Below are 24,899 nucleotides of genomic sequence, written 5' to 3' on the forward strand. Positions count from 1 at the left end.
TTTACCACTACTGATCCTGTGAACTTGTTACTCAAAAAGTATGTACATGTGTCTATGGTTATTAATTAATGTGCAAACAATCAACAAATAGTGTGCAATAAATACCAATAAAGTGCCCTGTGCCAAACTATAACATATGAATCTCTCAATCCATCAAAAACTGTGAAATAAACCAAAAATGATTTCAAATATGCTACTGTTACAATCCACATTGAATGTGCCCCAAGAAAGCAAGAACAATGTATTGTATACAAAAAAAATATAAAAAATACAGCTATGTTTCCACCTTCACCGCAAAGAGTGCCTACACCTTCACCGGATAAAATGGCCACTCACCAGATGGACCCAGAAATCTGCCTTTGGTTCATATGGATAACCACTATATATGTTTTAATCATAATAAATTCTTTGATATACTACACCATGATAGTCTTTTATATGTTACATGAGTGGATATAGAACGAGACTACAGCCAAAGCATTGGGAGTGATTGCTGATAAACCTGAGAGAGGGAGTGGTTATCCATATGAACCAAAGGCAGATTTCTGGGTCCATCTGGTGAGTGGCCATTTTATCCGGTGACGGTGTAGGCACTATTTGCGGTGAAGGTGGAAACATAGCTGGGCATCACAAATTATCTATCTATTAAGGACTTTCTTAGCACATATACATATATATTTTTTATATATTTTTCGTATACAATAAATTTTTCTTGCTTTCTTGGGGCACATTCAATCTGTGGATTGTAACAGTAGCATATTTGAAATCTTTTTGGATTTATTTCACATTTTTTGATGGATTGAGAGATTCATATGTTATAGTTTTGGCACAGGGCACTGTATTGGTATTGAAATTGCTTCCGCCCGCTGCTATGGTATGGAGACGGGTGGGGGCCACCTTGCCCTCACTCGTATCCATACCACTGGCGTGACAGGACCCGATCGCCTCCGCCGCTACCGACAGCTCGGTCCAGGTGGTGGCATGCATTTTGTTGGACTTACCTTATTGTATGCCTGCACATTTATCTAAGTGTCTGAATTTCTGAAGTGCAGCTTTAACATGTTCACCAACATTTAACCCCTAATGTATAAACTTTGAATCCCCACCCACAATTAATATGCAAGTTCAAACTTTTTTTGTTTTAAATAATGTTGGGAAGGGTTAACACCTCAGTCAAGTTTTTTTGTGCGGTCTTTGTCCCACTGGGGGAGGGGGGGTATTTTCCTTCACTTCCTGTCAAAAGGTTGAAACAAGAATGAGAGGAACGCAATTTTCATCAGAGTCACAGAAACATTTATTTACATTGGAGTATTTTTCACCTCTTGCTCTTATAAAAACAAAAAATTGGGGGATTTCCCCCTCAATAAAAATAAATAAATTAGGTGGTTTAAAATCCTTAACCAGGTTTGAACACTATTTAATCCTTATCTTACATATTAATATCATCCTAACTCTGGATTCTCTGTGCAAATATATGAAGTCTCGTGTGGAAAGTGAGCAGCCCTGACACCTTTAGACAACCTACATATACTGATACTTTTAACACATGTTCTATTTGTTTTACCAATAATGTGCTAGTCTAGACAGTGTGACCATACAGGTAGCAGTAAAAAGGGACTAAATGAATGAAATATTCTAAAATCAACTGCAATTTTTTTCTCATCTCAATTACAGGTTACAAACACTATATTATTCCATCTCAAGGAAATGCATTAACATGCTTAGCCCGTATATGACCATAAAAAAAATAGCAATTACATAATTATTCTTACAGAAAATTCCATTGCAATCCTATCCTGTGACAGTGGCACCAAAATATGAACCTCTGTTAACAGGACCATGAAGGGGAAAAAAAGTTCAGATTCGTACACTCATAAACCTAATGATTAAGAGAAGATCAAAACACTACACATATGTCAACGTCAAATATCTGCTGTATTATTTGGGAAGTGGCAAGGCATAATCATAGAGGATACATGGAGCGACCTAAAGACATTTACATCCTCAACTGCTCAGAAAGCTACCCCCTGTAGCTAGTGTAGTTGATTTATACAACTGCTCAAATTTTTTTTATTGCCCAAGAAACTGCTAAGGTGGCTATAATAATCCACTTTCCAACCAATTTAGCTCAAATGTCTAGTAAACCAACCCCAGGTGGTGTGGGGGTAACAATGTTCATACTAAAGTAATGTTCCCATTCGGATTTGTGAATCAGCTTACATATTTCAGGTTTTAACTTCCATTAAAACTGGGGGTTGGGGAGATAGCTGTAAACTTGCTACCCAATGATGTGGCCTAGTAAAAATAGGATTTTTTGTACTCACCGTAAAATCCTTTTCTCTGACGTCCATGGACGGACACAGCTCCTTAAGTCTTGACAAGTGGGTTATGTTCCCGATTTACAGGAGAGGACTAGGCAGAAACATGTTAAATGGTTAAATACAGTGAGGAAAATAAGTATTTGAACACCCTGCTATTTTGCAAGTTCTCCCACTTGGAAATCTTGGAGGGGTCTGAAATTGTCATCGTAGGTGCATGTCCACTGTGAGAGACATAATCAAAAAAAAAAATTCCAGAAATCACAATTTATGATTTTTTAAATATTTATTTGTATGATACAGCTGCAAATAAGTATTTGAACACATGTCTATCAGCTAGAATTCTGACCCTCAAAGACCTGTTAGTCTGCCTTTAAAATGTCCACCTCCACTCCATTTATTATCCTAAATTAGATGCACCTGTTTGAGGTCATTAGCTGCATAAAGACACCTGTCCACCCCATACAATCAGTAAGAATCCAACTACTAACATGGCCAAGACCAAAGAGCTGTCCAAAGACACTAGAGACAAAATTGTACACCTCCACAAGGCTGGAAAGGGCTACGGGGAAATTGCCAAGCAGCTTGGTGAAAAAAGGTCCACTGTTGGAGCAATCATTAGAAAATGGAAGAAGCTAAACATGACTGTCAATCTCCCTCGGGCTGGGGCTCCATGCAAAATCTCACCTCGTGGGGTCTCAATGATCCTAAGAAAGGTGAGAAATCAGTCCAGGACTACACGGGAGGAGCTGGTCTATGACCTGAAAAGAGCTGGGACCACCATTTCCAAGGTTACTGTTGGTAATACACTAAGACGTCATGGTTTGAAATCATGCATGGCACGGAAGGTTCCCCTGCTTAAACCAGCACATGTCAAGGCCCGTCTTAAGTTTGCCAATGACCATTTGGATGATCCAGAGGAGTCATGGGAGAAAGTCATGTGGTCAGATGAGACCAAAATATAACTTTTTGGTCATAATTCCACTAACCGTGTTTGGAGGAAGAAGAATGATGAGTACCATCCCAAGAACACCATCCCTACTGTGAAGCACGGGGGTGGTAGCATCATGCTTTGGGGGTGTTTTTCTGCACATGGGACAGGGCGACTGCACTGTATTAAGGAGAGGATGACCGGGGCCATGTATTGCGAGATTTTGGGCAACAACCTCCTTCCCTCAGTTAGAGCTTTGAAGATGGGTCGAGGCTGGGTCTTCCAACATGACAATGACCTGAAGTACACAGCCAGGATAACCAAGGAGTGGCTCTGTAAGAAGCATATCAAGGTTCTGGCGTGGCCTAGCCAGTCTCCAGACCTAAACCCAATAGAGAATCTTTGGAGGGAGCTCAAACTCCGTGTTTCTCAGCGACAGCCCAGAAACCTGACTGATCTAGAGAAGATCTGTGTGGAGGAGTGGGCCAAAATCCCTCCTCCAGTGTGTGCAAACCTGGTGAAAAACTACAAGAAACGTTTGACCTCTGTAATTGCAAACAAAGGCTACTGTACCAAATATTAACATTGATTTTCTCAGGTGTTCAAATACTTATTTGCAGCTGTATCATACAAATAGTTAAAAAAATCATACATTGTGATTTCTGGATTTTTTTTTTTTGATTATGTCTCTCACAGTGGACATGCACCTACGATAACAATTTCAGACCCCTCCATGATTTCCAAGTGGGAGAACTTGCAAAATAGCAGGGTGTTCAAATACTTATTTTCATCACTGTACATGTTACATTAACAGAGTTGCATGGCCCCGCCCAGGGGGCGGTCCCTCCAGACATAACCCTCCTCACTGCAGCATGCAGCCTCAGTTCGTAACAAGCAGTACAAACCTAAAAAGGAGGGGTGGGAGCTGTGTCCGCCCATGGACGTCAGAGAAAAGGATTTTACAGTGAGTACAAAAAATCCTATTTTCTCTTATCGTGAATGGACGGACACAGCTCCTTAAGTCTTGACAAGTGGGACGTCCCCAAGCAGTGTCAAAACGAGGGGTGGGAAATATATCAGTAAAACCAATTTTAACTTCACCCCAAAACAAGCAGAGCTCCTCAAAAGAGGAGGTGCAACTTTAAACAGCCGCCTGCAGAAATCTAGCGGCCGAAAGAAGCATCAGAAGATGCACTCACAGCAACCATGAAAATTCTGGAAAGAGTGTGAACGGACGATCAAGTCGCCGCCTCGCACACCTGAGACCGACGCATGCTGTCGGACCGGAAAAGGGGGGCCCGCCCCCTAAGAGCATAGACCTGTATGACAGCCTACCTGATCCACCGAGAAAAGGTGGACAACGAGATTGCCAGGCCCTTTTGTGGACCCGACACCGACACAAAAGAGAGTCAGATCTCCGAAACGGAGCCGAGCCGGCTGGTACACCCGCAAAGCGTGTACCACGCCTAAAGTATGAAAGACAACCTCCGTAGGATGTGCCGGCTGAGGACAGAAGGATGGAAGAAACAATGTCCTTACTCCGGTGACAGGTCGAAACCACCTTCGGAAGAAGGAAAGGTCGCGGATGCACCATCACCTAAGCCTATGAGGGATCAAGCATGGGGGAAGAGATGGGCCAAGAGGGGAAAGTATAGGACAAGCCCCCTCCACAAAAAAGGTACCCACCAGGGAACGGTCGCAAAAGGTCACTAAAGGAACACAGCTAAGGCTGAAATCTGCCCCCAAACGGTGCTCTAAACTAATTTTGATCCACTCCAAGCTGTAAAAAACAGCAGGCCCATGGACAATGAGTACGTCCGTGGACGTCACTCCATCTCTTCGCACCAAGAGATGTAGGTCAGCCAGACGCGACAGTAGGTCCTCCGGAGGACGACTATCATGCCCTCAGTATTGTTGAGATGACCGAGTCGGACAGACGCCGGTCCCTTAAAGTCTGGCTTCCAATAGCCCTGTTGAGCAAGTCAGCGACTGTACAACATGAGGAAGTATGGAACCTCGAGACAGAAGGACCTCCTGCCCTGGCAACCGCCAGGGTACCTCCACTACCAGGCACCCGATATGGGTGCACCAAGGACGCCAAGGCCAATCTGGAGCTATTAATATCGCCATGATTCCTCAGCCTCCACTGTGTGGAGCAGCCGGGGAAGCCACCACAATGGGGGAAAGGCATAAAATCGCCGAGACAGACCCTCACAGGGCCACCAGCGCAACTTGCGCGTCTGTACCAGATCACTAGATCTGGCCACGAACCTTGATACCCCTGTGGCTAAAACGAGTGACTAGGAGATCCCTGCCCTGCGAGGCTCACCTCCTGCAAGAGAGTCGACTCCATGTGCCAAGACCAGTTGTCCTGGTCCAACATCAGGCGACTCCAGTAGCCTGCCTGCCGGTATACCTGATGGAAGTCCGAAGCCACCGGCATGGCGTTGTTAGGTTGAATCTAGATCGAACGACCTTGCAACCCCCTCAACCACGAGGAGAGGCATAGCCTGACCGCCTACAGTACTAGGACAAGTAACGGTAGACAGGGTCTACGGCACCTGGTATTTCCAGGCGGACTCCCACCCAGGTATTAACCAGGCCCGAGCCTGGGTAGTTACCGAGATCCGACGAGACCGGGCACATGCAGGGCGGTGTGGCCGTAGGTCCACTCAAGTCCAGGGACTCTGGGCCGACCGGACCCCCCAGGCGCCCCCACAACCCTGGAGGTTGGCATCCGTTGTAATCACCGTCCACAGAAAGGAAGAAACCACTTTCCGGAACGACGAGTCAGGGATCTCAGCCACCAATTCAGAGACACACTGACTAGGTGACGCACCTGAATCTGACGATTCGTATCCACTCAGACAGCATTTCCCTCTGGAAAAAAATTTAAGCGTGAAACTGGGCATATGGTACCGCCTCGGAGGAGGCTACCCACAGACCTAGGATTTGCATGCAAACGGAGAGAGATCGATTGCGTGATGCCAATAACTTCACCGCCGACTGAAGAATCTGCAAGTTCTCCAGGGGAAAAAAAGGCCTTCGCCACCAAGGAGTCCGGAAGCCGTAGGCACTCCAAACTGAGTCGGAACCAGGACCGACTCCAAATGTTTAACACCCACCCGGATTCACGGAGGGTCCGAAAAGCTACAGACACAACCTCTGTGTCAGAAGGTCGTCTAAGTAGCCACAATGGCAAAACCTCGCTGTCCCAACAAGGTTAGGATAAGCCTTGGTGAAAACCATTGGTACTGGCGCCAGATCAAAAGGGAGGACCACAACTAACAGTGGGCATCCCCATCGCGAGGCACAGAAAAACCTCTGTGACCTGCGCAAAGTGGGACATGCATGTATGCGTCCTTAATGTCCAAGGACGCCAGAAAGTCCCCCGGATGGAGCGCAGCTACCACCGAACGAATGGATTCCGAGCGGAACTACCCATCATTCACAAAAGCCCCCTAGGCCCTTGAAGCCCAAAATCGGGCGGACCATGTCATCCTTGGGACCGAGAACAGGTTTGGATAGAATCCCTCAAACCTCTAGTACTGCAGGAAAGATAAAATCACCCTGCAGCTTAGCAAGTCCCACCCTGCCCCAAGGCAGACCGACGAGCCAGGAGAGGGAGACACGAGGGAATAAATCTGTTCGGTGGATCGGGAGGGACCCTATCTAGTACTCCGAAGATACCATCTCGTGGACCCACTGGTCGGGGAGCAGGGAGGTTCACCGAGCTGTTAACAGCAAAGGCGACCCCCCACCTCAGAGACGGGCAGGGGAAGCTACATACATTGGCGGGTCTGAGTGCCGGCGCGATCGGCTTACGCACCCAGGGACAGATCAGTCCCCCACCTGAGCCCTTGTCGGCCCGGGAGGTTCGCCCGCGGACCCTGACTGACGAAAAAATACCGCTTTGGTGTGGAAAGAGAAGGACCCGGCCAACGGCGGGGCCCCTTCCCCCTGGAGGCCTGAGGGAGGAGAGCGCTCTTCCCTCCAGTGACATTCTTGATAATGTCGTCCAGCGAGGACCCAAAAGGTCTCCCACCCATAAAGGGTAAATCCGTCAGGGCGTATGTTAGAGGCCTGGCCAGCAGACCAGTATCCCAACCAGAGAAGGCGCCATCTCTGAAACCAAAGCCCTGGATATCAAGGGCGCTGCATCCAGTGAAAAAAATCACAGACATATACAAGGCCCTGGACCCTTTTGCTGGTCCGTTAGCCCAATAACCTCAGGAGAGAGCCGGTGCTCCTCCACTGTATGGTGCAACATGCTCACCTGTAAGCGACTGGGATTCCAGAGTAGTGGCCACAATAGGCCTCAAGGCAGACCCCAGCATGATAGACATGGAACGGGTCAGAACTTCGGATCTTCTCAGTCAAATCCATACAAGCGGGGGTGTCCCGCAATAGGGGGGGTGGTCACCTATACATGACCCCCGGAGGGTCCACCACCGGAGAAGAAGCCCACTGTCTTCAAAAAAAGGCTCTCCTCAAGGGGCACTGAGCCGCCAGGCGGTGAGGGACTACAAAAGCCCTTAGTGGCTTTTCTCATTCCGCATCTTAAAGATTAGCAAAGAAAGGGCACAGAAGGAAAAACCTAAACAGAACGTTTTTGTGTGATCCTAAAAAAGACCGAGCACTCATGCGGAAACCGAGCTGCACTATCCAGCTACGGAAAGTCCCATACGGCAGTGAGAAGCGCACCCCCAAGTGCCTTATCCTGCACCCCCAGGTATCTGGTCCATGGCTCCATTGTGACAGAGCATTCCCCAGGGGATAACGGTGGGGGGGGCACTCCTTTAACCCCTGCCCGTCCGCAGTCCACCCCCACCCTGGCACCAAAGTGTCCAGGACAAACAGTAAAAAACATCTGTGGGGATCCCAGGTATTAGAAACCAGCTGCCATCACAAACATGTAGGGGAAGGACCAGATACTGACAGCAAATAGAGCAACAGACACACTAGTGTGTATGTACAACATGCCATTGTGTCACCAGAAAACGGGAGCTCCCATGCCCTATTCAGGGCAACTCATTGCTGCGCTGGTCGGGGGTATCAGGGGACTCACCGAGGAGGGGACTGTCCAGCGCCGCCATCCGCCAGAGCACACGGCGTGTGGGGAGGAAAAAACACTGTGAGGTAACTTGCTTCACGGCCGCGGCATCCGAAGGGACCTGTGTACGCTGTAGATTCAGCACTAGGGGTTAGCCAAGATGGCCGCCTAATGTCCTCGGAGCGCGGCTACGGCAAAAAGGCCACCAATGGGAGTTTTCAATGCAATTGAAAACCACCCCAAAAATGGCGCCGGAGCCGACCACATGGTGGCAAAACGCCGCATTTAAATAGCAAAAGCCTCTAAGGCTTTTAAAAGTGTAATAAAAAAAAATATCACACAGAAAACCCCACAAAAAAACACAGGCCAGACACAGTCCCCTCAGGGAGGCCCCCCCCCGCCCCCCGGCAAGTGTTAGCAATGCAGCAGAGGGAAAGGAGCAGGGAAGGGGGAGAAGAGGACCCCCGAACCCCAGGAATGCCCAGCTGTACCAACCCACCTAAGCGGGAGAGACTGTACTTACCCGTCCAAGCGAGGACTCGCTGACGCATTCCTGACAGACCTACAATCGCAATGGAGGTAGCTGTCGGCCCGGTCCACTGTGAGCGAGACAACACCACAGCCCAGTCATATGTGGACCTCGGAGCAAAGCTCACCAGCCACCCCAGGAGCCATGGGGTATGGCATGGCAGACCAAGCCTCTTTGCAAAGGTGTGCCGACGCTTGCTGGTCGGACTGAGTAGACTACAAGGATCTATATTATCCAGCCTGTCTCTCAGCCGACAGAAGATTCTTCAAGAAAAAATCAAAAGAAAAGAAAATAAAAGAAAATTTCTCCTCAGGCGCTGGGCCCAAAGGGAGCCATACGTCCTTCTCCTTTGCTAGGCAGAACGAAACTGAGGCTGCATGCTGCAGTGAGGAGGGGCTGTTCAACTCTGTTAATGTAACATGTATTTAACATGTTTCTGCCTAGTCCTCTCCTGTAAACAGGGAACATAACCCACTTGTCAAGACTTAAGGAGCTGTGTCCGTCCATGGACGATAAGAGAAAAGAATGTTTTGAGCTACCTGCTATAGAGACATGTATCTTACTAGAGTCACCCTGAAGTAATCAGACCAACTACAAAACACTGGCACAGTGGCCATCACTACAGGCCCTCAGCCGAGGTCACCTCTTGTTTTATGGGCCCAAATTTGGCCTACTGTTTTAGGACAATGTGCAAACTAACATATGAAATTGTAATAGTAAATCCAACCATTTATATTACGTTTATGCTCGCAGGGGTTTTCTTTAGGTCATCTAACTTTCTACCTCACTCAAACAACACAAAAAATGAATTTGAGCTTTAATAAAGTTGAAAGTTTAAACATCTTATAAATATGCCTTCCCCATTTCCTCCTTCCCCTTTTTAAGACTAAAGGTCTTTGCTAGGGACATTATACTGTATAGCTCTTCTCATATAAATAGTCTATATACTCTGTAAGGTACTGCAGAATTTCTTAGCACTAAAATACATCATTAGAAAGTCTTATATATGCATTTAAAATGAGTGGAGTAATAAGGGTGTAGAGGCATTGTTTGTTTTATGGTGTCCCATACGTTGTAGCTGTGGAACTACCATGAGATATAGTCACTATTATAAAGTATTACTGTAACAACACTTCTAAAAAGGTGTTAGAAACCCAAAAAAAAAAAAACGTCCTGGTCCTTAATTCCTGCTAAACACGATTAGCTTTAATGTGTTGGTCCACTAGGCTCCATATTTGTATTTTGTGTACTTTATGTGGATATGGATTTTTTTTATCTACAAATAAAGATGTATTTTTTATATACTACATACAGTGCCTTGAAAAAGTATTCATACCCCTTGAAATGTTGCACATTTTCTCAACCAAAAACGTAAATGTATTTTATGTGACGGACCAACACAAAGTGGCATATAATTGTGAAGTGGAAGAAAAAAATTTATGGCTTTCAATTTTTTTTTACAAATAAATATCTGAAAAGTGTGCCGAGCATTTGTATACAGCCCCCTCTACTCTGATACCCTCAAGTAAAATCTAGTGGAACCAATTGCCTTCAGAAGTCACCTAATTAGTAAATAGAGTCCATCTGCGTGTAATTTAATCTCAGTAAAAATACATCTGTTCTGTGAAGTCCTCAGAGGTTTGTTAGAGAACCTTAGTGAACAAACATCATTATGAAGGCCAAGGAACACACCAGATGGGATAAAGTTGTGGAGAAGTTTAAAGCAGGGTTAGGTTATAAAAAAGTATCCCAAGCTTTGAACATCTAACGGAGCACTGTTCAATCTATCACCTGAATATGGAAAGAGTATGGCACAACTGCAAACCTACCAAGACATGGCTGTCCACCTAAACTGACAGGCCAGGCAAGAAGAGCATTAATCTGAGAAGCAGCCAAGGGGCCCATGGTAACTCTGGAGGAACTTCAGAGATCCACAGCTCAGGTGGGAGAATATGTCCACAGGACAACTGTTAGTCACGCACTCCACAAATCTGTGGAGTCTTGTATGCAGTCTGCGAGAAGCCATGTGGGGGACACAGCAAACATGTGGAAGAAGGTGGTCTGGTCAGATGAGACCAAAATGTAACTTTTTGGCCTAAAAGCAAAATGCTGTGTGGCAGAAAACTAACACGCACATCACCCTGAACTCACCAACCCAATCCTGAAACATGGTGGTGGCAGCATCATGTTGTGGGGATTCTTTTCTTTAGCAGGGACAGGGAAACTGGTCAGAGTTGATGGGAAGATGGATGAAGTCAAATACAGGGCAATCTATGAAGAAAACCTGTTAGATTCTGTAAAAGACGTGTGACTGGGACGGAGGTTCACCTTCCAGCAGGACAACAACCCTAAACATACAGCCAGAGCAACAATAGAATGGTTTGGATCAAAGTATTATTCATGTGTTAGAATGGCCAGGCAAAGTCCAGACTAAAATCCAATTGAGAATCTGTGGCAAGACTTGAAAATTGATGTTCACGGAAGCTCTCCATCCAATCTGACAGAGCTTGAGCGATTTGCAAAGAAGGATGGGCAAAAATGTCAATTTCTAGATATGCAAAGCTGGTAGAGACATCCCCAAAAAGCTTGCAGCTGTAATTGCAGTGAAAGGTGGTTCTACAAAGTATTGACTCGGGGGCTGAATACAAATGCACCACACTTTTCACATATTAAAAAAAAAAAAAAAAAAAACATTTATCATTCCCCTTCACAATTATGTGCCACTTTGTGTTGGTCTATCACATAAAATTCCAATAAAATACATTTACATTTTTGGTTATAACATGATAAAATTAGGAAAATTTCAAAGGGGTATGAATACCTTTCCAATACACTGTACCGTATTTATCGCGGTATAACGCGCTCCCGCGTATACCGCGCACCCCTAATGTTGCCCGAATCCTGTGGAAAAAAAGTTATTTTTGTACTTACAGTTTTGGTGTCTTGCGCGGCGTCCATCGGCGGCCTCGTCGATCCGGCGTCCGTCTGCGGCTTCGGGTGTCCTCTTCGTCGGGTCCGGCGTCCTTCTGCGGCATCGAGTGTCCTCTTCGTCGGGTCCGGCGTCCGTCTGCGGCTTCGGGTGTCCTCTTAGTCGGGTCCGGCGTCCTTCTGTGGCGTCCTCCCCGCTCGTTTCCCGTGCCGAGTTTGAATACTGCGCCAAAATATACAGAGCGCAGTACACTCGTGTATTGTCAGGCAGGCTCGGCAACTCTCACGCTGACGTCCTGTACGTCCAGGGCGTGAGCGCGGAAGGAGCCGAGACTGCCCGACTATACCCGAGTGTACTGCGCTCGGTATATGTCGGCGCAGTATTCAAACTCGGCGCAGGAAAGCGGGTATCAGCGTATACCGCGCACCCACGATTTTGCCCTGAAAAAAAAAAAGTGCGCGGTATACGCCGATAAATACGGTAAGTTTTGTGTATTGTATGACACTCTTACATGCACCAATCTCCCTGCCTAGTAATTTGAACAGTTTCTCCCTATTTTTTTGTCTAGTACAATTAAATGGGGGGATGGTGTTAGTAATTTTTGAATAAGACACAGTTCCTCCCCCCACTTATATATTCACATCAAATAGCAATGTCAAGGACCAAAGCCCCAATTTTTGTAGTAGATTAGCTAGAGTTTCAGGGCTGGGACAAGTGGATGAAAAGTGGACAAGCTGCAAGTAACTTTCAGTGACACGACAGTTAGCATTTTAAAGTGTTACTAAATCCACAACAGTAAAATCAGCCTGTATAAGCAGTAAAGCAGGCTTGTTATACTCAATGTGGAACCTAATGCCCCGTACACACGATCAGAATATCCGATGGCCTAAAATGCGATGGAATTTTTTGTCGCAATTCCGTTCAAGCTGTCTTCCATACACACTGTCAGACCAAAAATTAAGTTCAATGCTTCCGAGCATGCGTCGACTTGATTCTGAGCATGCGTACGTTTTTCTCCGTCGGAGTTCCACACAGACAATCGGAACTTCCTATAGGATTTTTTTCCATCGGAAAAAAAAGAAAACATGTTCTATTTCTAAACACTAATGGAAAAAAGTCAGATGGGGCCCACACACGATCGGAATTTCTGATGAAAAAAGTCCATCTGACATTTTTCATCGGAAATTCCGATTGTATGTACGCGGCATAACGGGCTAATCCTCTGCATTGATTATGACTTCTCTGACCCCCCCTTCTTTTACTGTCCTTAATCCATCTCCCAAAAGAACAGAGCCTTGGGGCCACTCTCTGCACATGCTCAGTTTGCAGTGTTAATTTTGTCAACGAAAATGTTTGTCATAATTTGGCACGGTCTTTTTACAGTGACGAAAACGAAACTAAAAGTACAGCACATTTTCATCAACTGACAAAAACTATGACGAAAATCCAATCCGTTTTCGTTAAGGAATAAAAAAAAGGGAGGTTAATGGCAAGGAGGGACGTTTACCCTCATAAACTACTGTATTTATCGGCGTATAACACGTGCGTGTTGTACGCCAATATTTGACCTAGAGGGGATTGGGCGCTCCGCCCCGGATGCCACACATTGGGCGGGTGGTCAAGGCCGCCGCCCCGCTTCTCCTGGCCCTTGGACAGCACTGCCAGCAAAGTACAAAATTAGAAAAAAAAAAAAAACTTTTTCTCAGAGTGTTGCTTTAGATTGGAGGAGGAGAGCGGTCACATGACCATCCATGAAACATCAGAGGAGAGCAGTCATGTGACTGGGTCCATGCAAGAATGGAGCTATTGAGTTATATTTAGAGGCTTTGATTTACAATGAGATTGACAGGAGGAGCTGTGTATAAGAAAGGGCTGGCAGTGACTTATTCTTGACTTTAGAGTACGCTGGCAGTGCTGTCCCAGGAGATTGGGGGTCTCCTGGTAATGCAGGGGGGCCTGTGAACTGTGCAGAGGGTGGGGGGCTGTATGCTGTGTATTATGGGGGGCCTGGTATTGTGCAGAGGGTGGGGGTCTGTGTACTGTGCACTGTGGGGGGCTTTGTATTGTGCAGAAGGTGGGGGGCTGTGTATTGTGGATAGGGTGGGGGGCTGTGTATTGTGCAGAGGGTGAAGGCTGTGTATTGTGCAGAGGGTGGGGGTCTGTGTACTGTGCACGGTGGGGGGCTTTGTATTGTGCAGAAGGTGGGGGGCTGTGTATTGTGCAGAGGGTGAAGGCTGTGTATTGTGCAGAGGGTAGGGGGCTGTGTACTGTGCACACTAAAATTATTTATATCAACTAAAATGTACTGGAGATTTTAATCGACTAAAATACGATTTCTAAAATGGGACTAAAACTAAAATGCCATTTTAATCAAAGACTAAAAACTACAACTAAAACACTTGCAGAAGACTAAAATTGGGATGAAAACTAAAATGCCAATTTAGCCCTAAGATTAAGACTAAAACCAAATCGAAATTTGCTGCCAAATGTAACACTGTAAGTATTAAAAGAGAGTTATTTTTCTTGTTGTCTTTTTTGGTGAGAGTGCATTTGATTGGCACATGGCCAATCAGCGCTGTCCAGACAGAAAATCAGGTCATGCAGCCTCATAGGACATTCAGATGAGAATGGAAACTCCTCCTACAAGCTGTATGCAGTGCTTGGCAAGACACTGATAAAAGTCACAAGACTGCTATATACTGCTGTTGAGAAAGGGTATTTAGCAGTTTATATTTACAAAAATAATTGCATTTCCATGTACTGTGGGAGACCAGATATAATGAATGCAGGGCCCTGGGTTTAGTAACACTTAAATACTGAGCACAGATATCGTCTTTACTATTCTGCTTTTCTTTGATGATTTTTTGCAGTTTTCCTGCAGCAAAGAGACACATCCTACTTATGTATGTAATGTCCTTGTGCGACTAAACGTAGGCTTTAAGAATGTGACCAAGCAATCATTTTTAACCAGCAAATAATGATAGAATGCATGTATATAAATTTCCAAGGTAAAGCAAAGAGGGCTACTTATCTTTGTTGGTCTCAAACTTAATAATTGTATTCAAATAGTATTTTTTCGTTTAATTCTTATTCTGACCTGTACACAATACACTAAAACTCAGAGCAAACATAGATTTGAACACATTTCACCTGCCATCTAGTGTACATAGTTGGTAATGCATTCAGGCTTTCTAAAAAGGGCAGGGCAAAGGGAAAGTGCGAAGGGCAGTAGATCACGGTAACTGGTTATTATCGGGTCTGTTAGGCCCCGTACACACGACAGAGTTTCTCGGCAGAATTCACCGAGAAACTCGGTCAAAACCCGGATTCTGCCGAGAAACTCTGTCGTCTGTACAGTTTTGGCTCGATGGAGCCGCCGAGGAGCTCGACGAGAAAATAGAGAACATGTTCTCTATTTTCTCGTTGTTCTATGGGAGAAGGCGGCCCGCCGAGCTCCTCGGCGGCTTCATCCCAAAACTCGACGAGGAACTCGACGTGCTTTGCACGTCGAGTTTCTCGGCCGTGTGTACGGGGCCTTACATGCAAATGGTTTCTGCATCTTGTATATCCCACTGCTCTTTGCACAGTCTTAGTGAATACATGAAACAGCCTATGTGAACGCCTTGAACTACTTTCTTCAGTTCTTGTCTGTGGCTCATTTACAGTCTTTTTACATAAGCACAACATCTACTTTAACCAATAAAACCAGAATATTCCCATACAAAGTCTGATTATTAAGCAGATGAGGCCAACTATGAAGGGCCAGGTAAAAAAAAAAAACTTACAGTATGTAATTTAACCACTTAAGCCCCGGACCAATATGCTGCTAAATGCCCAAAGGCGTTTTTTACAATTCGGCACTGCTTCGCTTTAACAGACAATTGAGCGGTCGTGCGACGTGGCTCCCAAACAAAATTAGCGTCCTTTTTTCCCCACAAATAGAACTTTCTTTTGGTGGTATTTGATCACCTCTGCGGTTTTTATTTTTTGCGCTATAAACAAAAATAGAGCGACAATTTTGAAAAAAATGCAATATTTTTTACTTTTTGCTATAATAAATATCCCCCAAAAACATATATAAACATTTTTTTTCCTCAGTTTAGGCCGATACGTATTCTTCTACCTATTTTTGGTAAAAAAAATCGCAATAAGCGTTTATCGATTGGTTTGCGCAAAATTTATAGCGTTTACAAAATAGGGGATAGTTTTATTTATATATTTTTTTTACTACTAATGGCGGCGATCAGCGATTTTTTTTCGTGACTGCGACATTATGGCGGACACTTCGGACAATTTTGACACATTTTTGGGACCATTGTCATTTTCACAGCAAAAAATGCATTTAAATTGCATTGTTTATTGTGAAAATGACAGTTGCAGTTTGGGAGTTAACCACAGGGGGCGCTGTAGGAGTTAGGGTTCACCTAGTGTGTGTTTACAACTGTAGGGGGGTGTGGCTGTAGGTCTGACGTCATCGATCGAGTCTCCCTATAAAAGTGATCACTCGATCGATGCAGCCGCCACAGTGAAGCACGGGGAAGCCGTGTTTACATACGGCTCTCCCCGTTCTTCAGCTCTGGGGAGCGATCGCGAGGGGGCGGCTAGAAACGAATAGCTGCACCCTCGTCCCGGATCGCTCTCCGCGGGTTTCCGACCGCCGCATGTAGCGGGGGGGGGGGGTCGCTGTTTTTTTGTTTATAGCACAAAAAATAAAAACCGCAGAGGTGATCAAATACCACCAAAAGAAAGCTCTATTTGTGGGGAAAAAGGGACGTAAATTTTGTTTGGGAGCCACGTCACACGACCGCGCAATTGTCAGTTAAAGTGACGCAGTGCCGGAAGCTGAAATTTTGCCTGGGCAGGAAGCGGGTATATGTGCCCAGTAAGCAAGTGGATTATTTATCTTTGTCTAATTTTTTTACATCACAGAAACCTGACATTTTAACAGGGGTGTGTAGCCTTTTTTATATCCATTGTATGTTGGTGAGGCTCTTCAACAATACATTTTGCTCTCAACATTATTGTCTATTGTTGACCTACGCTATATCCCATTGTATTGTGTACATATATTACAAATGTGTTTTTATGTAATCAATTACTGACTGTACACTACGCATCTCATTCAATTAACAAACTCTTTTCCCAACATAGGGATGGAGAAACTTAGTTGTTATACTATGCTCCTCATTTATAGTCCCAAACCTGCCCTCTTCTTCAATACTAGATTATAGTGCTATGTATGATCTTACTACACCTTCGCTGCTGAAACTGTTGTCCCCTTTACAGTATCCAATTTGAAATCTCTCTAACCGAGCTCAAATTAGTAATAAAAGCCTAGTCGGGGTTCTAATCCTTCCTTATGCTTTAATATGATGGTAGAAAGAAAATTACCGCTCCAGGTGGATTGTGTTAGGATGATCAGTATGGTCTCAGGAGATCAAGGGTGCTGGCAATGCACAAGGCAACAAATGGAAAAAGAAAATATGGACAGCCGCACTCCAAAAAACCTTGATGGTTGTCTTAATTTAAAAAAGGAAAAATGCACTACAAGCCACAGCACACAACACGGGAGTAAAACAGCTGACGCGCTTCGCACTATAAATTAGTGCTTAATCATAGCTGTGCTGTGACTTGTAGTGCATTTTTCCTTTTTTAAATAAAGACAACCATCAAGGTTTTTTGGAGTGCGGCTGTCCATATTTTCTTTTTCCATTAATATGATGGTAGTTAGTAAAATATGATGTACATATGAATTTATAGTTCCATAGCCCTTTTCTTTCTAGGAACTCAATATGCTTTATCTGTTGGTGAGGAAGCCATCTTGGGCACCCTTTGTAGAATATCATACATGGGGCAATAGAAGCCAATTAACCTACCAGCAAATCCTTGGAGTGTGGTCCCCCAAGGAAGCCCATGCAAGAACAGTGAAAATATGCTTATAGTGTCCTGACCAGGACTGGAAACAAGAGCCCCAGGGCTGCAAGGCAGACGTGCTAACCAATAACAGAAAAACAGATTCTGAATTGATCATGGGTATCCTTTTTTACCACTGTAGTTTATTGGCGTTTTGGCTTTTTTTTTTTTTTTTAAAAGCCCATGAACTGAACTCTATGTTAGCCTTTGTGCCCATGCACACCTGTGCGTTTTTTAGTGTTAATGAGCTTTGGAGTTTATTGGATTTTTTCTGAACGCCCGAAATTTGCGTTCAAAGTGACGTTTTTCAGCGAGAAAAAACGCAAAAAAACGAAAAATGCTCAAAAACGCTCATAAACGCTTGAGCCAGCTAGCGGTTTTTTATCCATTAAAAAAAAAGAAAAGTTACACTGAAAAACGCTGATTAAAGCTATTGCAAAAACGATAAAAACCCTTGAAAGGCTCCCTGCAAAGCTACTGGCGTTTTTTTATAGTTTCAGTGTGCATGGAGCCTTAATGTTTACCTAAGATAATACAGGGGAGTAGACTTCTGTATGCTCATGTACCCCAAACAAGGTCAGAGTGAAGAGCAGACTAATCAATCCTGTTTGTTACTCATTGTACTAACCAACGACTATTTTGTTCAAAATACATTTTTGAGATGTCTATGTCTCATGAACACAATAGAAACCAAGTATAATAATGTGTTTTCAAAATAAGCAAAAACATTTTGCTACCAAGGTAATTGAAAATGTAGCAGGGATATTTTGCAAGGCTAATTTAAAAGTGAAGTGCACTCTACAGGCACTACATAATCCTTTCAGATTTACCAATTAGACAGTAACATAAGCAATGACCATGTTCAGGGTACAGAACCATAAGGGAACTGATCAGGTATTCAATTACTATAGCCAAACAAGTGAAAAAAAAAATTCTACATGGATGAGAGCAAAGGGAGAGTTAGTCCTCAGGATAAGAGAAGATGCATGTGTGTTATGTAAATCATATTAAGTAGATTTAGTATTTACAGAAACAACAATTACTATAATACATGTGGACATATATAGGCAAGTGGCTACCGGCTCATATACACCTGGCAAGATTTACAATACGTATCTCCCAGTTTGTGAGAAGGACCGCAGCTTATTAATGGGAACATGCAGAAAGCAGGACAATTTTCAGTGCACGTCAATGCATCCAGTTGGCAATAATGGCCCCATACTGACATTAGAAGGCATTTTTTCCATGTCTATGTACTATGGGGCAGATTCACGTAGGGCAGCGGCGGCGTAACGTATCTTAGATACGTTACACCGCCGCAATTTTTCATCGCAAGTGCCTGATTCACCAAGCACTTGCAATGAAAACCTACGTCGGCAGGCTCCGGCGCAAGGCGGGCCAATTTAAATGGGCTTGTGCCATTTAAATTAGTCGCGCTCTCGCGCCGGACCTACCGCGCATGCTCCGTTTCCGAACTCCCGCCGTGCTTTGCGCGAAGTGACGTCATTTTTTCGAACGGCGACGCGCGTAGCGTAATTCCGTATTCCCGGACGGCTTACGCAAACGACGTTATTTTTTAAATTTCGACGCGGGAACGACGGCCATACTTTATACAGCAATACGATTGCTGTGTAAAGTTAAGGCACCAAAAAAAACGACTAACTTTGCGGCGGGAAACTAGACTAGCGGCGATGTAGCGAACGCGAAAAACCGTCGGGAATCGCCATAACTCCTAATTTGCATACCCGACGCTGGTTTACGACGCGAACTCCCCCCAGCGGCCGCATTGCATCTTAAGATCCGACAGTGTAAAACAATTACACCTGTCGGATCTTATGGCTATCTATGCGTAACTGATTCTATGAATCAGTCGCATAGATAGAACAACAGATACGACGGCGTATCAGGAGATACGCCGTCGTATCTGCTCTGTGAATCTGGCCCTTTGTGCTGAAAAAAATGCAGAACAATGTACCCCCTTGCTAAAATCCTGTGCTTACGAAATTCCCTTTTTTAAAGAATACTTCTATAAATAATGAATTCTGCTACTCAACAGTACATTAAAAAGAGGGTATAGCTATTAAGTGTGTAAAATTAGGAACATTCATAATGCCCAGAATTCTAGGATGGGAACACCTTTCAGCAAAGAATCATCACTTGAACTCCAGGAAGTTTTACCCTCTTCATGACCTTTTTTGTTTTTTGCAATTCGGCACTGTGCTACTTTAACTGGCAATTGCAAGGTCATGCAACACTGCACCCAAATTACATTTTTATAATTTTTGTCAGGCAAGAGCTTTCTTTTGTTGGTATTTGTTCACCCCTGTATTTTTAATTAAAATAAAATTAAAAGGCTGAAAATTTAGAAAAAAATAAATATTAAAGTTTTACCTTCTGATATAAAACATATCCAATAAAAAAATGATCTTTCTTCATAAATTTAGGCCAAAATGTATTCTGCTACATGTCTTTGTTAAAAAAAAAAAAAAAAAAAATTGGTTTGGTTTGCATGAAAATTATAGAATCTACAAATGATGGTATATACAGTATACAGGATTTTTTTTTTAATTAAAACTAGTAATGGCGGCGATCAAAGACTTATAATGGGAGTGCAATACTGTAACAAAACAATCTGACACTAACTGACAGTGGGTTGTAACTAACTAACTGACATCACCAGTGACACTAATACAGTGATCAGTGGAATCAGCTATAGTGCATCTCTTTTTTTAGATTTGCATGTATTTTTTTTAATAGAGTAAGCAAAGGATGAACCTCTGCCAGAGTAACTTCGAGGAGAGCTGGATCTCTAGTAAAATTAAAGTGGTTGAAAAGGTTGAAGGTTTTTTAGCTAAAAAACCTTCTGTGTGTTGCCCCCCCCCCCCCCCAGCTCCCCCTAATACTCAAGAGAGACTCAAGTCTCTCTCTCTCCTCATTGGCTGAGACATAGCGGCAGGAGCCATTGGCTCCCACTGCTGTCAATCACAGCCAATCAAAGAGTGGAAGGCAGGGCAGAGCCACGGCTCTAAGTGTCTTATGGATGCATAGAGCAAGGCTCGGGAGCAAGCACGCACCAGTGCTCCCATAGCAAGTGCTTGCTATGGGGGCACTGGTCAAGGTGGAAAAGCCAGTAGAGCCAGTGAGGGACCCGAAAATAAGAGGATCGGGGCTGCTCTGTGCAAGTCCACTGCACAGAGCAAGTAAAGTATATGTTGTTGGTAAAAAAAAAAAAAAAAGCACAAACCTTTAATATCAATTTAAGGACCTGATAGTGTCTCATCTGGTGGGAAGGGTTTCTTTCAAACAGTTCGTCAGAAATCAGAAGCTGAAGTTCAACTCTTATGTCAGTAATACTGGAAGTGTATGAAGGAAAGGGCCTAATCAGTGCACTGGGTTCAGAGATTTTATTTGACTCATACAAAACAAAACTATTGCTTTCTGATGCCGCGTACACACGACCGTTTTTCGGGTTTTTAAAAAAAATGACGTTTTTTTTAATGTCATTAAAAACGATCGTGTGTGGGCTTCAGAGCATTTTTCAGGGTCCGGAAAAACGGGCAAAAAAAAATTCGAACATGCTCTATTTTTTAACAACGTTTTTAACGTTGTCGTTTTTCAGGTTGTAAAAAATTAACGTGTGTGGGCTTTAACGACGTGAAAAATCTGCGCATGCTCAGAAGCAAGTTATAAGACGGGAGCACTCGTTCTGGTAAAACTACCGTTCGTAATGGAGTAAGCACATTCATCACGCTGTGACAGACAGAAAAGCGCGAATCGTCTTTTACTAACACGAAATCAGCTAAAGCCACCCAAAGGGTGGCGTCATCCGAATGGAACTTCCCCTTTATAGTGCCGTCGTACGTGTTGTACGTCAATTCGCTTTGCTAGAACATTTTTTTTCACGATCGTGTGTAGGCAAGGGCGTTTTAATGATCGGGTTGAAAAAAAACGTTTTTTTCTAGAGCCTGAAAAACGTCATTTTTTACAACCCGAAAAACGGTCGTGTGTACGCGGCATGAGGATTTCAATGGGCCCCCGTCATGAGGGCTTGGCAAATATTGTTGATGTTAAACTAGTGACAGGAGCAACTCTACAATCTAATCTGTATTCCAGGACATATTTGTTGAATACTGTCCACAACATGCTATGCTATTTTAATCTTTATAAAGCTATGATGAAGGGAGCACCTTGGAACCCTCAAAACATGCTGGATTTGTGTTTCATATGACACCGAATAAAAAAAAAAAACATTTAGCTTACACACTAATTTTGGTGCTTTTCCTCAACACACCACAACATTTTTATTGCTGTCTGTGTCCCTGATGGGGGAACCTTCCAATTAGGACATTCCTCCATATTAGGTAGACAATGACGTCATGAGTATCCCCAGACCCTTTTCGTACATACAGCTGCGGAGCTGGGATGTTGTGATGGTACTGACAGCTTTCTTGTGCGTTCTGCCAAACTTGGGTCAGACAAAACCCAAGCTCATCCCTGATCTGAAAGAGAACTGAAAAGACCTGTGCAATTAAAACAACGTCGCCCTTTACTTTTAAAGCACTCTTTGGTCAACCATGGGGAGGCCTGTTCTGAGTGGAACCTGCCCTGTTAAACCGCTGTATGGTCTTGGCCACCATGCTGCAGCTCAGTTTTAAGGTCTTGGCAATCTTCTTATAGCCTAGGCTAGCTTTATGCAGAGCAGCAATTCTTTTTTTTCAAATCCTCTGAGAGTTCTTTGCCATGAGGTGCCATGTTGAACTTTCAGTAACCAATATGAGAGAGAGTGATAACGCTAAATTTAACACACCTAAGACCTTATAACACAAGTCACATGACACGAGGAGGAAAATTGGCTAATTGGGCCCAATTTGGACATTTTCACTTAGGGGTGTACTCACTTTTGTTGCCAGCGGTTTAGACATTAACGCCTGTGTGTTGAGTTATTTTGAGGGGACAGCAAATTTATACTGTTATACAAGCTGTACACTCACTACTTTACATTGTAGCAAAATGCAATTTCATTAGTGTTGTCACATGAAAATATATAATAAAATATTTACAAAAATGTGAGGGGTGTACTCACTTTTGTGGGATACTGTATATATATATATATATATTGTAAGATTGGGGGATCATACTCCAACGGTAGATGCGTTTTTCAGTGAGACGCCAATCCGGAGCTGAGTTTTAAGGGCCTGGTAGCCCACTTTTATTTAAAAGAAAAGTTCAAAGTTCACAAGAAACAAAAGCAGCCCTCGCAGGGGAGTTTCATCATTTCTGTATCTTGCAAAGAAAATCAACAGTCGCACACAGCGACTTATCTGCACACAGCATTTGATTCGCACACAGCGACTTGTCCTCTTGACACACACGGCTTCTAATTGGCACACAGCGTCTAGCTTACATCTTTCTGCTCCAACAGTCATCACCTCTGCCTCCTGCAGAGATGCATCCACTCTGTCTTCTCTCACAGAGCTTTTGGGAGTCACCTGACTCCTTAGCACAGACCTCCTGTCTGTGGGGTGTGGCCCTGAATGCTGTTTAGATCAGCCTTTAAAAGCCCAAACCACAGCTGGCCAATTAACTTGTGTTTGTCTCTCCCAAAATATGGCAAAAACCCGCCATCATTCAGGTAAGACAGACCCAAACCACCACAATATATATATAAAATATGAATTCTGTGTGCTGCTTTAATTTAACCAAATGACAATTTGAGCGAACCTCAACAGCTTCCACCTAATAACACTCCCATATGTGTTAAAGCGGACCTTCAGCCTTCCGAGGATGGTCCTGCCTTTCCACCCATCCTCCCTTCCTCTGCAGGAATAGGGTGTTGTTTTTTCATTTAAAGTCCGCCTGGCCTCCTATGCACGTCACTCGCCTTAGGCGAATGATACGCACAATGCCTCCTGTGCCTTCCGGGATATGTACATCACATATCCCAGGAGGCACAGCCTTTCATTCAAGGTAAGGAGGAGAGGGCTGGCTTATCGGCGTGTCAAAGAGAGGCACGGCCGCTGGACCCAGAAGAGTCGAAGGCCTCTCGATGACGTCAGGGAGAACATGGTGGCACGGGGCGGAGCTGTGGCCAGGCATGGGAGGACAATGCTGGATCCATTGGATGGGCGATTATGTGAAATGTGCAGATACCACCTTCTGGTAAAAGGGACAAAAAAAAAATAAAGATGGGGAGGTCAGTCAAATTTAATCTTCAATGTGATTGTAAAGTCTTGTTTTTTTTTATATATATAACAAACATGTTATACTTACCTGCTCTGTTGCAGTGGATTTGCACAGAGCAGCACAGAGCCTCCTCTTCTTGGATCCCTCTTCTGTGCTCCTGGCCCTCTCCTCCTGTTGAGTGCCCCCACAGCAAGCGGCTTGCTATGGGGGCATCCAAGTCAAGCTTCAGCTTTGTCTATCCATTCAGACACAGAGCCGTGACCCAGCCCCGTCCCCTCTCTCTCCTGATTGGCTAACTGGATTTGATTGGCTGAGACAAAGCAGCGGCGTCATAGGCTCCCGCTGCTGTGTCTCAGCCAATCAGGGGGGAGAGTCCCCATCGGCTCTGACACTCGTGGATGTGGCTGGACAGATATGGGGCTCAGGTAAGTATTAGGGGGGCTGCTGAACACAAAAGGCTTTTTATTTTAATGCATTAAAATAAAATAAAAATTCTGGACTTTACAACCATTTTAACTAACTTAAATTTAACAAAAAATTGTGTTGCACTATACTGTACATCAAATATTACACCCACATAAAAATGCAAGGGCAAAATAGGCTTGTGTACCCTTTAAATGGGATCCTCTTTTTCCCTCCTGATCCGGACACACTACTCCACCTAGACCATTCCCCCAGACGGACAGGAGAAGTATTAAGCACACAGGAGTTGTTTTCAAGGGAACTGGTGCTGCAATTTATTGAGGATTCTTTGGTGTAAGGCCTTGTACACACGACCGAACATGTCTGCTGAAACTGGTCCGCGGACCAGTTTCAGCAGACATGTTCGGTCGGGTGTACGGCCGACCGGACAGGTTTCCAGCGGACATTTGTCCAGCCGACCGTTTTGCAGCGGACAAATGTTTCTTAGCATGCGGTTTCTTATCAGCGGACTGTCCCCTCGTCTGTACGAGGCCTAAGTTGCATAAAATGGTGGTAGTTGCAATTTTGTATGTCACGTTATATTAGTGCACAACTAACGCAAAATTTCAAGAAACAAAAAA

At 44.3% G+C, this 24,899-nt stretch overlaps 1 protein-coding gene and 1 pseudogene across 2 annotated transcripts in view; both read right to left on the bottom strand.

The window, feature by feature from the left end:
- LOC120941932 (aminopeptidase O (putative)) overlaps positions 1-24,899 on the bottom strand; it is a 525,264-nt gene that overhangs the window by 495,703 nt on the left and 4,662 nt on the right. The window lies entirely within an intron of this gene.
- LOC120925449 lies at positions 5,799-5,917 on the bottom strand (annotated as a pseudogene).

The sequence above is a fragment of the Rana temporaria genome, chromosome 1, assembly GCF_905171775.1.
Source record: "Rana temporaria chromosome 1, aRanTem1.1, whole genome shotgun sequence".
NCBI lineage: Eukaryota > Metazoa > Chordata > Amphibia > Anura > Ranidae > Rana > Rana temporaria.